Source organism: Mus musculus, chromosome 15, assembly GCF_000001635.26.
Source record: "Mus musculus strain C57BL/6J chromosome 15, GRCm38.p6 C57BL/6J".
NCBI classification, from domain to species: Eukaryota; Metazoa; Chordata; class Mammalia; order Rodentia; family Muridae; genus Mus; species Mus musculus.
The window spans coordinates 59,768,285-59,783,884 of record NC_000081.6 but is presented as its reverse complement, the minus strand read 5'-3'; positions in this window follow the sequence as shown (position 1 = coordinate 59,783,884).

Genomic DNA, 15,600 nt, shown 5'->3' with positions numbered 1-15,600 from the left:
TGCAATCACATTCCACTTATTTTCCTAATTAATCTCCCCAAGCACCTGCCTGCATGGACGCAGTAAGCTCAGAATGCACTGCGGAGAGGTTTCCTCACTACCCAGCAAATTATTCCGAAGCCCTGTGGAAAGCCAAATAAAAGCCAAACCGAGTCCCCCGCCATCCCCCCCCACCCCACCCCCACCCCCGCCATCCCCTAACACCCCCCCCCTTGAAGGCACCAGGCCAGAAGGGACTGGTGTGTGACTAGATTTACAGCTGCCATGAGTTTTCTCTACCACTCTGTCATGAATTCTCACTGACATCGAGCATCACTGTTGACACAGCATAGTTTCTTTGATGCAGGGCTCCAAAGTCAAATTCCTGACTGCAGCCAGTGCCCACCCCCACCCCCACCCCCATTGAGCCCTGAAAGAGCTAGTCTTCCGGATTCTTTTTCTCAGCTTTTCCCAGGATCCAAGAGGATGTCAGGAGCTCTGAGACTGGATCAATTTTCACTGCTCACAGATGGTTTTCCTCCTGTCCTCGGACCACGGTGGGGAGCATCTCTGTGGAATTTCTAGATAAGAACACACTGTGATTTCCAGTGGAGAAGGGGAGCATTGGTTTCACACCTACCCTTCTCGGGATGCTAACTGAATTGTGGTACACCCAGTAGGCAACCCTTAGACTGAAAAGACTAAGTGTGCACATCACGTCTGTAGCGAGGACCTCCTAAAAGAGTGCCTGCAGCGCTTGTAGTGAACTTCAAGGCTAGGAAACTGCTTGGAGGCAGAGCCAGAGGAAAGCAACCCTGACTGGGGGAGCCTACTATCTGCTTTAACACCAGTGCTCCTGGCTAATCCCAACAATGGTGAGAGTGAGCCTACTGCACTCTGCTAAGGAACCGAAGCTCTGAGCTCTGACCTCCGAACTTCAGAAGGAGACACGACTCCATGATAGTGACCAAAGTCTCTCTCCAGCCCCAAGAGTCACCACTACAAGTGAAGTCAAACTAAAGAATCGTCTAAGCTCCTTATAGGGGCAAAAGAGTCACAAAGGGCATCTGCAAGCTTGGTGAGAGGAGGTGCCCTGGTCACACTAGTAAACAGTGAGACAGACGCTAGCTCTACTCTGTGTCTAGACCTGGTACAGACCAGAGGCACAAACTCTGAGCTCACAGTGAGGACCAATCCAGTGTGAAAATAGAAAAATCTACAAAAATGGTAGAGAGAGAGTGGGAAGAAAGTGCTCGGTTTTCACCGGAAGCAGCTTGGGAAGTCTTCCTAGAAGAAAGCAGCTTTTTAACTGGGTCTTTGAATTTGAATGTGCCTACTAATTGCTTCAACCTGCTCACTATAGTTGCCCCTTGCTATACACCAGGCGCCACGTAAACTCTTCTGGTTAATATTACCTCATTTAATTGCTCAATATGTAGGCAGACACTGCTGCTATTTCCAGGATACAGATGAGAGCTGAACTAACATCATGACAGCCAGTAGCTGTTGGAGTGAGGCTCCAATCTCATTGGGATCCGATGCTCATCTGTCTAAAGAGAGATGAACTGGAGACAAAGAACAAGGTGCACTCTTCCCCGGTGTTCATGTGGGAGCAGGGAGTGAAGCCACAAATCAGGGAAGGAGGACAAAGCCTATATCACCACTTGACAGAGAGTCTCTCCGCCCGCAGCAAATAACAAACTGGAAGCAACTTTAGACATTTGTTGCTTTCAGAAGAGCAGCTAAAGGGAGAAACAACTGAGGTGTTTGCTCCATCGTTCCTCCAGTGCAAATATGACAAGGGGAGAAATGAGCAAAGAACCCATTTTCCCAGAAACAATAGCCACCATTTGCATAAAGAATGTGCTAGCCTCTAGGTAGCACAGGCCCATTTGAGTGTTCTAATAAGGGCTGCTGAAAACTTAAGCTACTGGCCACATGTGAATCACACATCCAGTGTTAAAACAATATTTTAAAAAGGACAGATGCCTCGTTCCTTTTAAACACATCAAATTTGTATGACTCTATAGACACTGAATATTATTTTCTCTCCTTAACAGAAAATCAGAGCAATTAGCTGTTTTTCAAAGAAGAATATGGTTAGAAAGCGACACGGCTGAAGCACAAGGGTGCAAACTGTGGTGGTCTGACTCTAACGTGATGCAGCTTGCCACTATCTCTTCTCTTGCATAAAGTAGACATTGTTGTCCACATAAGCCAAACAAAGGGATGGCGGTCCAGGAAGACTCTGTGAATCATCCCATAATTTAGGTGGAAAATCTGCATATTTTTTGCACAATAATCATCTCCTCAATCATGGGGCAACAGCACCCCTGGTCCTGCCACCCACTGGTGGTGCTCCCTACACTGGTCATCTCAACTCTCTACTGCTTTGCGGCATCACCTGGAGGACAAAGCAAGAGGTTAAGCAATGGCCTGGTCAAAACCAGGACATAACCACAGCTTTAGCATTGGCACCCTGTGGTTTCCACTACCTGGGAAGTAAACCCATCTTGCTGGTAGGCAAACCACAACCAAACCTCAGCAGCTATCCTCATGCAAATGAGGATACTCTGAGGATCCTGCTGGCATCTTTGTGGTAGTCTCTCCTCTAGTCACCAACAGCCTGTCCGGTCTCTGTGCACATATCTGGCACATATCTGTTCCTTACCTCACAAGCGGGGGGGGGGGGGGGGGGACGGGGACTCTTTTTTCTCTCCCTTTGAATCTTAAGACCTACTTGGCCCAAATAAACTTTGCAGAAACAGTGTTCTAGAATGACTGAGCTGGCTCCAGGAGGTTGGGCAGCTCTCTCCCCATCTTAGAATCCATCCCTCAAGCTGTGGAGAAGCTTGGATTTCACTATAATGATGGGAGGGTATCTGGGGAGACTGAGTCTGGAGATAACCAGACATCTTGGCTATGTCCACCCCAGGTAACCTCTAGCTGAGGACAGCTAACCAACTAGCTGTGACTACCACACACACAGAAAAAAAAACGTTTGGAAGAACACTAGATCTTGTTTGAAGCTGCTATATTTTAAGTGATTTGTTATTCAGTCTTAAAAAAGAAAAACAGTATGAAAGATTTTTTTTTCAGTATGAAAGATTTCTCGGTTGCTTACCAGTGTCAGTGTGCAGTGGATCACAGTACCTGGGTGTGCTCACACCTTCATGACTGATGGGCAATTTCTGACCTAAGGGCAAGGGGCAGTAGTGTGGCTTCATTCATTGAGTGTGAGTGCCTTTCTGTGACAGGAATATGCTGGAGCCAAGGATCTTGTAATTTAAAAGTGATCAATGCCTGTAAGAAACCATGTTTGGGAAGAAAGGTCCAATCCTAGCAGAGAGAGAAAGAGAGAAGATGGAGACTTTTTATCCACTTTGTGTAGTGAAGATTTTCATTCTAATCACACAGAAGTACAGAAGAATTAACAAGAGCTCCAGAAACTATGTGTTACTGTGGTCCAAGCAACAGCTTTTCTCTTTTTTTCCAAGAAAAGCAGCAAGGCTTCTTAACTGTTGAGCATTTGCGTGCTTACATGTACATGCCCATATGCACATGTGCAGCATATGTGCACGTGATGACAACCTTAGATGTTATTCTTCATATACTAGATACCTCTTGTCTGTTATACTCTTTAAGTTACATTTTTTTGTGCACATAGAAATACTACAGCCCAGGTATGGTGGCCAGGGAAACCCAGCAGGAGTCTTTCCCTGCTTCTACTATGTGGGTTCTAAGGGATTGGACTCAGTTCCTCATGCTGGAAAGGCTAGCACTTGGCTTTTTCAGAAAGAATATTAAATTATTCCCCCAGTTTTCTGGAATCCTGGAGTCAAAGTCGGAGATGAAAGGGCTAGCTGCTTTGTTTCTTCTAAGCCATCTGTTGATGCTTGGCTTGAGATAGTTAGTTACCCCCTCCCTTGCTGTCTCATGTGACCTTTTCTCTGTGTGCATGAACTCCCTCCCCAGTACGTGCAGGATAGCAAGCATCAGCCTCTTCACAAAGATGGAGATTCTGAGGCCCAGAAAGAGCCCAGCCTTAGTCCAACACTCATCAAAATCACTGATGTGACTTTGAACAAGATCGCAACAATTTGTCCCTCACGTTTCTTACTTACAAAATTAGCTTGCTAATAATCCCACATTATTAAATTGTTTTTGTGATTGTTTAAATAAATTAATAAATAAATAAATAAAGTGGGGTTGCAGAAATGGCTCAACAGTTAAGAACATTTGCTTTTCTTCTTGGATTCGATTCCCAGCACTCTCATGGAGGCCCACAACCATCTCTAACTCCAGTTCCAGTGGGTCTGATGCCCTCTTCTGGCCTCTGCCAATACCAGGCAGGCATGCAGTACACAGACATACATGCAGGCAAAAAACATTGACACACATTGAATAAGATTTAAGAAAAAAAAAGTTAATATTTGTAAACAATAGTAGTTCACAGTGCCTATTTTCAAGTCATTTTATCTTCTGTTGGGTGCATTTTTTAAAATGAAACAAAGTCAAAAGCTTGATGAGCTAGAGCCCACAGGACCAGTGGCCAGCTTGGAGCTGAGTCCTGGCCAAGTGCTCTTTCTTCAGCCCTCCACTCTGCCTCTCAGCAAGGTCTGTGTTTCCATTTCCAGTAAGGGAGCTAAGTCAGCTGTGAGCCCCCTCAGGGCACACTTTCCACCGAGATGTCCTTGCTCACTCCCTCAAGTATCGAACGGGAAAGGACTCACCAGGTTTTCTATAATCTCCATTAGTCCCATACCTAAACATCACAGGAACATTTTTTTATAAGGAGCCTTAAGGAAAAACGTGAAGGAAAATGTATTTGTCTTTTTCTCATTACCTGTGGTGGCTATTCTTGATTGTCAACTTGACTACATCTGGAATTAACTAAAACCTACATGGCTAGGCACACCTGTAAGTGATTTTTTAAATTTTACTTATTTGAGATTTTTTTTGGGGGGGGGGCGGTTGGTTGGTTAGTTAGGTTTGGTTTTTGGTTGGTTGGTTTGTTTGTATTGGCTTGATTTGGTTTGGTTTGGGGGTGCAGTTGAGATAGTGTTTCTCTGTATAGCCTTTTCTGTCCTGGAACTTAGTCTGTAGAACAGGCTGGCCTCAAACTCAGAGATCTGCCTGCCTCTGCCCCCCAAGGGCTGGATTCAAAGGTGTACACCACCACTGCCAGGCTAGTTTTGTTTGTTTGTTTGTTTGTTTGTTTGTTTGTTTGATTGATTGATTGATTGATTGATTTTTAACAAGTAATTAGAAGTAGGGAAAACCTACTTCTAATCCAGATCTTTGAGGTAGAAAGATTTGCTTTTAATCCAGATCTTTTGAGGTGGGAAGATCCATCTTTAATCTGGGCCACACCTTCTGTTGGCAGGCTATAAAAAAGCCATGGGAAGGAGGAAGCTTGCTTTGCCTTCTTGCTCTCGCTCTCCTTTGTAAGTCCATCCCTTCACTGGCCTTGGAGACTACTTCTTTGGGATTCCATGTATACTGAAGTTGCCTAGTGAACTAAATAATTATTGGATTCTTGGACCATTGCTGGACTAGCCAGACCATAACCTGTACGCTATTTTAGTAAATCCCCTTCATACATATGTGTGTAGATATGTGTACTCATATTCATAAATATATTCATATTTGCATATATATTCACACATGTTATATAGTCTATAAGTTCTGTTCCTCTAGAGAACCCTGACCAATTCATTACCCCTCTGCATCTCCTTGGATCACATGTAGGGTGAGGACTTCAGAAACGACTCAAAAAGCATGTTTACTGCCCAAGTGTATTAAATAAGAATCAAAGGGTTAAATCTAGCCAGACACTACCTGGGATGGTGAATTCTTCACAGATAGTCTACTTCCTATGCTCTGGCCAGCCTAGTCCCATTTCAGAAATGCTCATCGGGTAACACTTTGTCCCTCCAAGGAACATCTGTCCAGGCTCTGCAGCTGGCATGGTCCCTCCATCACAGTGGAGAGCCAGGGTGATGGGAAGATCGCAGTTCTCATTTGCAGCCTGGCTTCTGTCCACATCCCAACAATGACACAACTAGCTCCTCCGAGGAGCACTTTCCAATCTCCACCGAGATCTGTTGGATGGGCAGCCCAGTTTCCATCCCAGCCAAGCACAGGCAGCTGTGGGTGGGGGCGTGGACACCGCTCTCATCCACCCGGGGATCTGGGAAGACGGCGCTCAGCTCCTCACCCGCCAGAAACCCAGCCAAGCATAACAGGGCTGCTGCTGAGGCCTTGAGGAACCAAATGGAAAAGAGCCCAAGTTGGGGCTATGAACGCCAAGGTCATCAGAGAAGCATGCTCATCTACCCCTGCTGATGGAATGGTCCCAAAGGGAAAGATTTAACTTGTTTTAGGAACTAGTCAGAGCCTGGATTGGGCGCACTGCCAGCGCATTACGAGAACAATCTCTGGGAAATGGAGAATGGGGTTCTTTGCCAAGCAGACTGAATCTCTGGAGCTTGACATCCAGTGGCCCCTGATACTCAGCCAGCCCCTCATTCCTTGGGACCTCCCTCATCAGTGCAGCACCAGACAAGCTGGGTGTTGATTCTTATTCGCCATATATGCAGAGTTCCTATAGTGCAGAAGTTACAGAAAGGGCTTAAGGAGCCGCCTCTGCCCTCCAGGCCTTTGTCTGGAGCCCACGGATAATTACAATACAATACCTTAGATGCTGCAATGTTACAGCTCATCCCCAGAACCCAGAAAGAGGAGCCCTAGCCCTGTCTGAACAACCAGGAAGAGACACGGGTCTGGCCTGGAGGAGTGACCCTGATCAGATAACACTGATGAAATGTCTTCTAGGTCCTGAGTGAAGACCAAGACTGGGCAGGGACAAAGTGAAGGTGTGAAGGTTTCAGTGGGTTCTTCCAATTGCCCCTGCCCCTGCCCCTTCCCCTAAGGGAGAGTCTCCCCTGAGGAGATAGATCATTTACTACTTAGTTTAGCATCCTGTCTTTGTGAGCCGACCCAGATACATTTCCAGAGGCCTTGGGAATCTCCAAGAACCCCAACAGTACATGCCAGCTTAACTCCAAGAAGGGGAACCAATGTCCCCTGGCTCACACCCTGAGCAGTCAGTCACACCTGTGAAAGAAAATGAAAGACACGCCACCTAGGTTCTAAAGTGATCACGTGTGAAATTCCAAATAAAACCAAGGATAGAATTAGGAATGAAGATAGCCCTTGCCTCCTCAAAGGTGCCGGTGGCAAATTCACAGACCCATCTCTATGCCAACAGCTGTTCCCACAGAAACGCTGCCAGCCCCCGAGGCTCCCACTTCCTGTGACTTCTTCACAGGGCCTTTCATGATCCTGGGGTCAAGAGTGAGCTCAAATAAGCCTTCATGAAGATAACTTGGACTTTTTCAAAGAGCTGTCTCACTTTGCCATTGAAGAAGGGTCTCCTGGTTGGGCTGAGGAGGCTGCCTCACCTACAGGGCTCACCTACAGACCAGGAGGCTGTCACATGGCACTGTCCTAGAAGTCATGAGAGGAGGAGGAGGAGGAGGAAAAGATGGACAGGGGACAGGCAAATGGGAGAGGGAAGAAAAATTGGAGGACAGTAGAGAAAAATGGAAGGAGAAAAGGAAGAAGGAAGGAAGGGAAGGGGAAAGTAGAAAACTTATATTTCTTTGAGTAGACACAAAATACCATGAGACATTTTGTTGACCCTATTTTAAAAAAAAAAAAAACTGGGACTATGAGAAATAAAGGAAATCACTGAAGGTCAAAACCCTAGTAAACAGAGATTTGATCCAAACTCCAAGGACTCTGAATCTTGTGCTTTTTCTAGACAGCCCAGATAAAAATAACTTCCCTGTATTGAGCATGTGCCCCATGCCAAGTCCCGAAAAGGCACTTTACAAATGCAGTTTCTCCAAGCACAGCAGGCCCTGCTCAGCTGCCTCTGCAGTGCAGGAGGAATAGACAGGGCCACCCCAGGGACTTGGCACCCTGATGGCAAAAGTTTTAAAATGATGGAATAGACACATCTAGTAATCATGGTGACTAGCACGTACGTGCTGCTCTGGTAGAGACCTACTTCCCAGTAGCTAGCTACATCTCTGAACAAACACTGTGGGTGAGGCTTGGCCCAAGCTCCCCTACCTTCTGCTGTCTGCCCATCAAGGGGTCACCAACCTACCCAGGGCCTTGCAGAAGGTGACCACACAAATATGGTATGGGATTCAAATGCAAGCCATGAATCTAGAGATTCCTTTTCTTTATGAAGCTAAAACTCTGCCAACCAAAAGATTGTCCTATGCCTGGAGACCCTACACCTGGAGACCCTACCTACCTCACTTTTCTGAGGTTAGGAATACCATTACTTTGGATGTCTCAATGCTTTTAACAGATTTTGGAGCCAATGAACAGAACCAAGCCCATGGCAGGCATGACCATTGTGTGGGTTGTTTGGTGGATTTGACTGTGTCTGTCATTTTGAAATCAGCAGTTCGATGATTTTTAACCACATTCATTTGTTGTTCAGCCCTCAACCCCATTCCTCTCCAGAACTTTGTCACTCCAAACTGAAGCTCTGTAGCCATTAAACAATAACTCTATGGCCTTCTCCTTACCCACATCAACCACTGCTTTGTTTGCATAGCCTGGATTACCCTAAATTTCCTACAAGATGAATTAGCAGCACTTACCCTTTGAGAGCTGCCTTGTTTTACTTAGCACAATGCCCTCATGGCTCATCCACGTTGTACTTGTATCTAAATTTTCTTCCTTTTAAAGGCTGAGTTCTGTTCCAGTACATAGATCTACCAACTCTTGTTCATCTGTTCATCCTTTGATGGTGCTTGATATAATTTTTAAAATTTATTTTGGCCTTACACGTGTCTGTGTTTTCCCTACATGTTCGTATGTGCACTATATGTATGCTTGGTGCACACAGAGATCACAAAGGGATGTCAGATCCCATGGAACTGGAGGTATGGATAGTGGTGAACAACTATGTAGGTACTGGGACCCCAACCTAGGCTGCTGCAAGAGCAACAAGGTTCTTAGCTACTGAGCCATCTCCATAGCCTCATACTTGGTTTAATATTAAAGATCACTGTAATCCAAAAGCCTAGGAATTCTTTATCCAGCCTATGTGCATGTGTAAGGGATGCTGTGTTCACTACTCTCTTTATTCTGAAGCACCTTATGGCAGAGACAATAACCCTGTATCTGTTATTATTATTATTATTATTATTATTATTATTATTATTATTATTATCATTTTGAGACAAGGTCCCTCTATGTATTTCTTCCCATCCTGGAACTTGATATGTAAACCAGACTGACCTCAAACTCACAAAGATCTACCTGCCATTGCCTTCCACATGGTGGGATTTAAAGGCATATACCACCAAGCTCAGCCCTTAACCCCTATCTTCATCTAACTTGCTGAAGGAACATCTCATTGGATACCATAAGAAACATTCAGTCACTAACTTTAGAAACACAAGAATACCCCCAACTGTGGGATTCAGAGTAACCCATGAACCCCCAGGGCAATGGGCTAGCCAGGAACTCAGCAAGAGTAAGTGCCTTGCCTAGCATAGGACCTGGTGGGCAGACAGAGAATGCTAGCCTCTCCCCAAGGAAGCATTGGGTCATCGGCCTGGCCTTTCACACCACCAAACTGTGGGGTTAGGCAAGGGCTAGCAGTGTGAGGGGTCAAACCACAGCAACTTCTCCTCCTTCAGAAGTGACCCAGTGGGGAAAATGTCAGGCACACTCCTTACATGTCACCAGTCAGTTACCCATACATTGATTTGCCACCACTTTTCCACGTCTTGGGGTTCATCTCAAGGTGGTGGAGATGTGACTCCTGTCCTGGAGGAGTGAAGCCTCATGGGAACTCAGCAACTTCCATGTCTGAGAAGAACCTTGGTTTCCCAGCCTCACGCTTTTCTTCTGAAATCAATTTGTTGAGGCTAAGACTTCCCGCCTGGCTTTCCCACAGTCTCCTTTCTCAGAGAAGGTGGAGATACTTACTATCTATGTGATCAGTGAGTTCAGGAGCAAACCAGACAAGCCCTTCTGCAGCCTCTCTTTAGGAATCGCCTTGGGCTGTGTCTGTAGGATTGTGTTTGTGAGGAAGAACTCTGGACTTGCCTAATGGTGCCATTGCTGGGGTGGACAAGCCTGTTTTACTCCAGGGAGCAGCCTTTAAGGAACTCACTGTGTGATCACGAACTTCTGGCACATTCTTCAACCCACCTCCATGTTATAAATCCCCATTGCTCTGTTTGTTCCTAGCTGAAGAGAAAGAATGTCCATTACCTTGAGCCCCTTAAAATAACCATTGCTTACAGTCACTACAAATCCCCCTAAATCCCAGCATTGTAACTCTGTAAAAGCTTTACATTTCTATTCACAAAATCCAGGGATGGTGTTCTTGCCGGCGAGGTCCTATGGTTAAGGGCTTCAACTGTCTGGCTTCCCAGTCATGCCAAAGACGGACATCCCTATCATGGTGAATGCCTTATAAACCTACTGCAGGGTGCTTTTCAGAGCAGACCAGGAAGTGTTACAGATCACTTCCACCCACTCTGCACTCGGAAGAGTCCACAATACCCACCAGGTACTGCAGAAGAGGCTAAAGACTGTGGTTTACTCCTGTGCCCCAGAGACAAGAAGAGAGCTAAACACCACTGATGAACTTGAGTGCGTACTACTAGAGCCTATCAGGGTCTGATGCTTTCAATATGAAGGTAAAGATTTAAAGATCCAAAGTACAGGACTAGGTTACTCAAAATGCACAGTCATTTAGCAACAGAGTTGGGAGGAGAATCAGGAGTCACAGGAACTAAACAACAGAGGAAGGAAAGGATGGGGGTGAAGCTGGAGAGGTGAGAAGGCCTTAGGGGCAAGCAACCACCCTGTCTCCAGAGGGGGGAAAAAGACAAACAAGAGCTGACCGGATGGAGATGTCAGTAACCAAATCTCCCATCAGACCCTTGGATGAGAGCAGCAGTTCCCACACTGTCACCCTCCAGGGCCCTTTCATAATTTTCCCCTTTGGACCTCATGTTTTGAAAGATTGTGTGTAACAAACAAACTGTACTCATTGGGTAATAACAAATACATTTCCCCACTTACTCATCAAGGGTGTGTGTGTGTGTGTGTGTGTCTGTGTGTGTGTGTGTGTGTGTGTTAGCCACAACTGGATGTGCTCACTTTGATTTCTTAACCATATTCCAGCAATGTCTGTGATGTCACCAAGAGCCAATCAAATCTTCTGACCCACGCAAAACACATTGCTTCCATGATTTAGTTCCAGCAAAACAAAGAAACTAAGAGATTGGCTAGTCTAAATTGTCCCAACATGGGATGAAATGACAATTTAAAAGAGTCCAAAAAAATACTCCTAGGCCCACAGCCTTATACAGGACCCTAGAGAATACAAGAGTCCTAACTCCAAGATCCCCTTTAAAGTTCCTGCACACTGCACGCTTCCTGTGGGGCCACCAGCATATAATATTTGCTATCCCAGTCTTTCAACCCCCACCCCACTGGTACATTCTGAATGTGAAATGTCACCCACAGACTTATGTTTTGAACACAGCCTCCAACAGGTGGCACTATTTTGAGAAGTTATGGAATCTTTGAGACATGGTTCCTTGGTGATGAATGGCGACTTCTGGGGTGAACCTTGTAGGTTTATAGCCCAGCCCCATTTCCAGTTCTGCTTGCTGGTCCCTGATTCTCCAAAATATGAACAAGCCATGCCACAAGCAGCCACCACCAGACTGAGCTGCTCCAAGCTCCATGCTACAAAGCACTGTGAGCCAAGAAACAACTTCCCTCTCTTAAACACATACCATCAGATATTTTGTCACAGTGAGAAAAAAAAGTAATATACCAACAGATAATGCCAAGTTGTGTGTTTGATTGGTTGGTTGGTTGGTTGGTTGGGTTGGGTTGTTTGGTTGATTGATTGGGTGGGTGGGTTGTTTGATTTGACTTGTTGGTTGGGTTGCTTGGTTGGTTGGTTGGGTTGGGTTGCTTGGTTGGTTGGTTGGATGGGTTGGGTTGGGTGGGTTTGGGGTTTGGTTTAGAGGATGGAGAGTTTCTTTTCATTAAATAAGAAGTTTCTCAAAGACAGGGGCCATGTCTCTGTATTCCTATCATCTATATGGTACCAGATAGTCAATAATTATCACACACAAAAAATAAAATCTACATATGCGTATGATGGACTCTACCTTTTGCTTACAGGTCAGGCTGGCAAGCAGAAGGAAAGGAAACAGCCCACTTGAAGTTGATGGGATCAGAAAGGCAGCCAAAGATGGAATATATAGACAAGATTTTCCTCTCCCCAACCAAATGCTCTGTGTGTGCCACTGACTCTACGGTTCTGGAAGTTTTCTTGTGTGTGTGTGTGGGGGGGGGGGGTTGTTGCTTCTGTCTCCGACCAGCAGAAAAGAGCAATGACACAGCGTTCTTCTCAAAGCAGTTTATTCAGGAACCTTTCAACATGCAAGCAGGAATCTCTCCTAGTCCCCGATCGCAATCCCTTATATAACCCCTCAACCATGCCCCATCAGCCCAGTCCACATAATCTCAGTCCATTGGCCTTTGTCAAATGGCCTGATCTTGCATCATGGTGCGCCTGAGCAGCTCTCACAATGGATGTGGCTTATTTTCGGGTGTATGAGGAAGTCAGGTGCAACTCATAAGACTTGGCTGCAGTCCCGGGCACCATCTTGGGACTACCACTACACCCGCTCTCCACATCTCCCCTTTTTTTCTTTTTTGGCAGAGAGAATGCCTGTCTTAGGTTGCCCCCTGCGGCAATGCCCCTTACCCGTCATTGGGAGACAAACAGCTTTGGTTTGATCCCTGTCTTAGGTTGGTAACATTCCCAGGGAGTCTTACCCATCATTGTCTACTTCTCTAGCATGCCAAGCCACACTTGAGGAGACTGTCCTGTCTCCACCGCTGCAAAAGCCTGTATCATCAAGGCTTGGGTTCTGCGCTGATGAAACTGTATATGGAAAATGCACCAAAAGGCCAGGATGCTGATTAATATCAGACACAGGGCAAGTCCACCAATTCTGGTCCACTCTTTCAAGCAGGAGATAGATGTAGATCCAGCTGGCCAGTCCTTCAGCCATGGACACGTCCACATGGGTGGAGTTAATATAGACGATGGATTGTCTCAATTCCTGAACTAATCCATCAAAATGCTGAGACCAATTTCCTGTAAGGTACTGAGATATATCTCGGGATAAATGAGCAGCACAACTGACATTCACAAACGATATAGATGTAACACACAGTCCCGAATATTTCCACTCACAACCCAATTGTGCTAACTCCATCAAAATATCCACTTGTTCCTGGACTAAATCAACCCTTTGATTCAGCAATAAAATTCCTACTTTCAGCTGCCTATTAATGTTTCCCTGGACATCCAAAGCTTCTGCAACACCCACAGATAAATTATTCACAGCTGCGGCAGTTTGTATCACAGAGGTAAGGGATATGGCCGCAGCCATGACTGCGGTGGCAGAAATTGCTATAGCAGTGACAATGGCCGCAGTAATGCCAAAAATCCCACTTAGGTCTAAACAAAGTCATAGCAGAAGGAGCTTGAACAGGCAAAGGTACAAAGCGAGGCATCCTAGTCACAACAGCTGAATGAAATTCAGATGCATTTGAGCACATACTATAATAACAAATATCACTACTACAATTAACAACATTATGCTCATAACTACCATTATAAACAATAAACACAAAAGGAGGCCACAAACAAACAGGTGTAGCCTTAAAGGAAGCATTGTGCCCTCCAGCAAGTTGAGATACAGGGGTTTCAAACACACTAGACCCATTCCAATAAAAACTTGCATTACCCCATGCCCCTCCCACTAGCATACTCAGAGGAGAAAGATCTGTGCAACTACCATTCACACCACACAACAACCATGCATTAAAAGGATTACTAGCTTCTACTTGAGCTGGATTTTGATAGGTCCAATTATATCCGAAAATGAGCTATTATGGACTGTGCCAATATAAGGAGAAAAGGTAAGATATTTCTTTACAGCCAAAGCTGCCTTTCTAGACTGACACCCAGTCCATGGCGGAAGGGAATCACAGGTACCCTTGCAAAAGGGAGCCTATCTAGGTTGGGGAGGTATGGTATCATTGCCTTTGGAAATACTGGCAGGCCACACCCCTTGAATCCATGCAGCATTAGCTTTAGTAGAACTATTAATTGGCATATCAAACCATGCTGCTGTTTAATTATACATTTGAACGCAACCACTATTCTGAGAAATATCTTGAATCATTTGAAAGCACAGCAATCCCCTCAACTGAAGCTGCATCGGTTCCTGCACAGGCGCTCTTTCCCCATCCCATGGTAAAAAGGGTAACTTCAGTGAACCATTAGATGTGAAAAATCAAGGGAACACTTGTGCTGAATGCGTCAACAGCATGGGTTTGGGAAACACAGATAAGATTCCCCAACGTGGATCTTCAGTCATCACCACGGGAAGTATCCTCAACACCAGGAACTTCCACCCCGTCCCCACTCCGCTCATTTTAGACTGCTCTGGTCAACCGCCCCGGGACCCGCAATGGCTGTAGATAATCCTGAGGAAACACACAAACAGACCCTCTCGCCCAAACCAACACTGGATCAGGACCCTTCCAACAACCAGTTAAGACATCCTTCCACAGGACCATGCCTTTTGGAGAAACATCAGGATCGACGTGACGCTTAGCTGCGACCCGTCCATGTTTGTCTTCATTCAAAAAATTCAAGGTAAAAAGGGCAATGGCTAATCTCTCCCTATGGGGTGGAACCAGTAGATGCAATTCCCCCTTTTTGTTTAATTAAGCATTCTTTTAGGGTGTGATGGGCTCGTTCAATAATGCCCTGACCTGAGGTTTATAGAGTAACCCATGGGTCAATCGGACACCCATCATTTTACAAAAGGAAACAAAAGAGGCAGAAGTATAAGCTGGCCCATTATCGATCTTTAATTCTTTAGGTTGTCCCCAAGCACCCCAAGCTTCAAAGCAATGTGCAATCACGTGACGTGCCTTCTCTCCTGTATGCAAGGAGGCAAAAATGACACCAGAAGCTGTATCTATGGAGACATGAAGATATTTTAACTTTCCAAAATTAGAGAAATGGGTAACATCCATTTGCCATAGGTGCAAGGGGAGCAATCCATGTGGATTGACCCCCACCCCTATCTGAGGCAATAATGGGGCACATGTTTGGCACATTTTCACGATATCTCTCACCTCTGCTGGAGAAATTTTAAATCGGGAGGATAAGGTTTTGGAATTAACATGAAACTGTGAATGAAAATTACGTGCTAAATCAATAGGTGAGGCAATTACAAAGGCCATGCATGCCTTAGAAGCTTTATCTACAATAGCATTCCCTTCTGCAAGGGGTCCAGGCAATCCGGTATGAGCACGAATATGTTGCACAAAAAAGAGGTGAATGTCTATTCAAGATAAAATCTTGCAATGTAAGAACTAATTTTCCAATGGTACATTTTAGATTAACTTTGCCTACCACCTCCAAACATTGCAACATATTAACAACATATTGGCTATCAG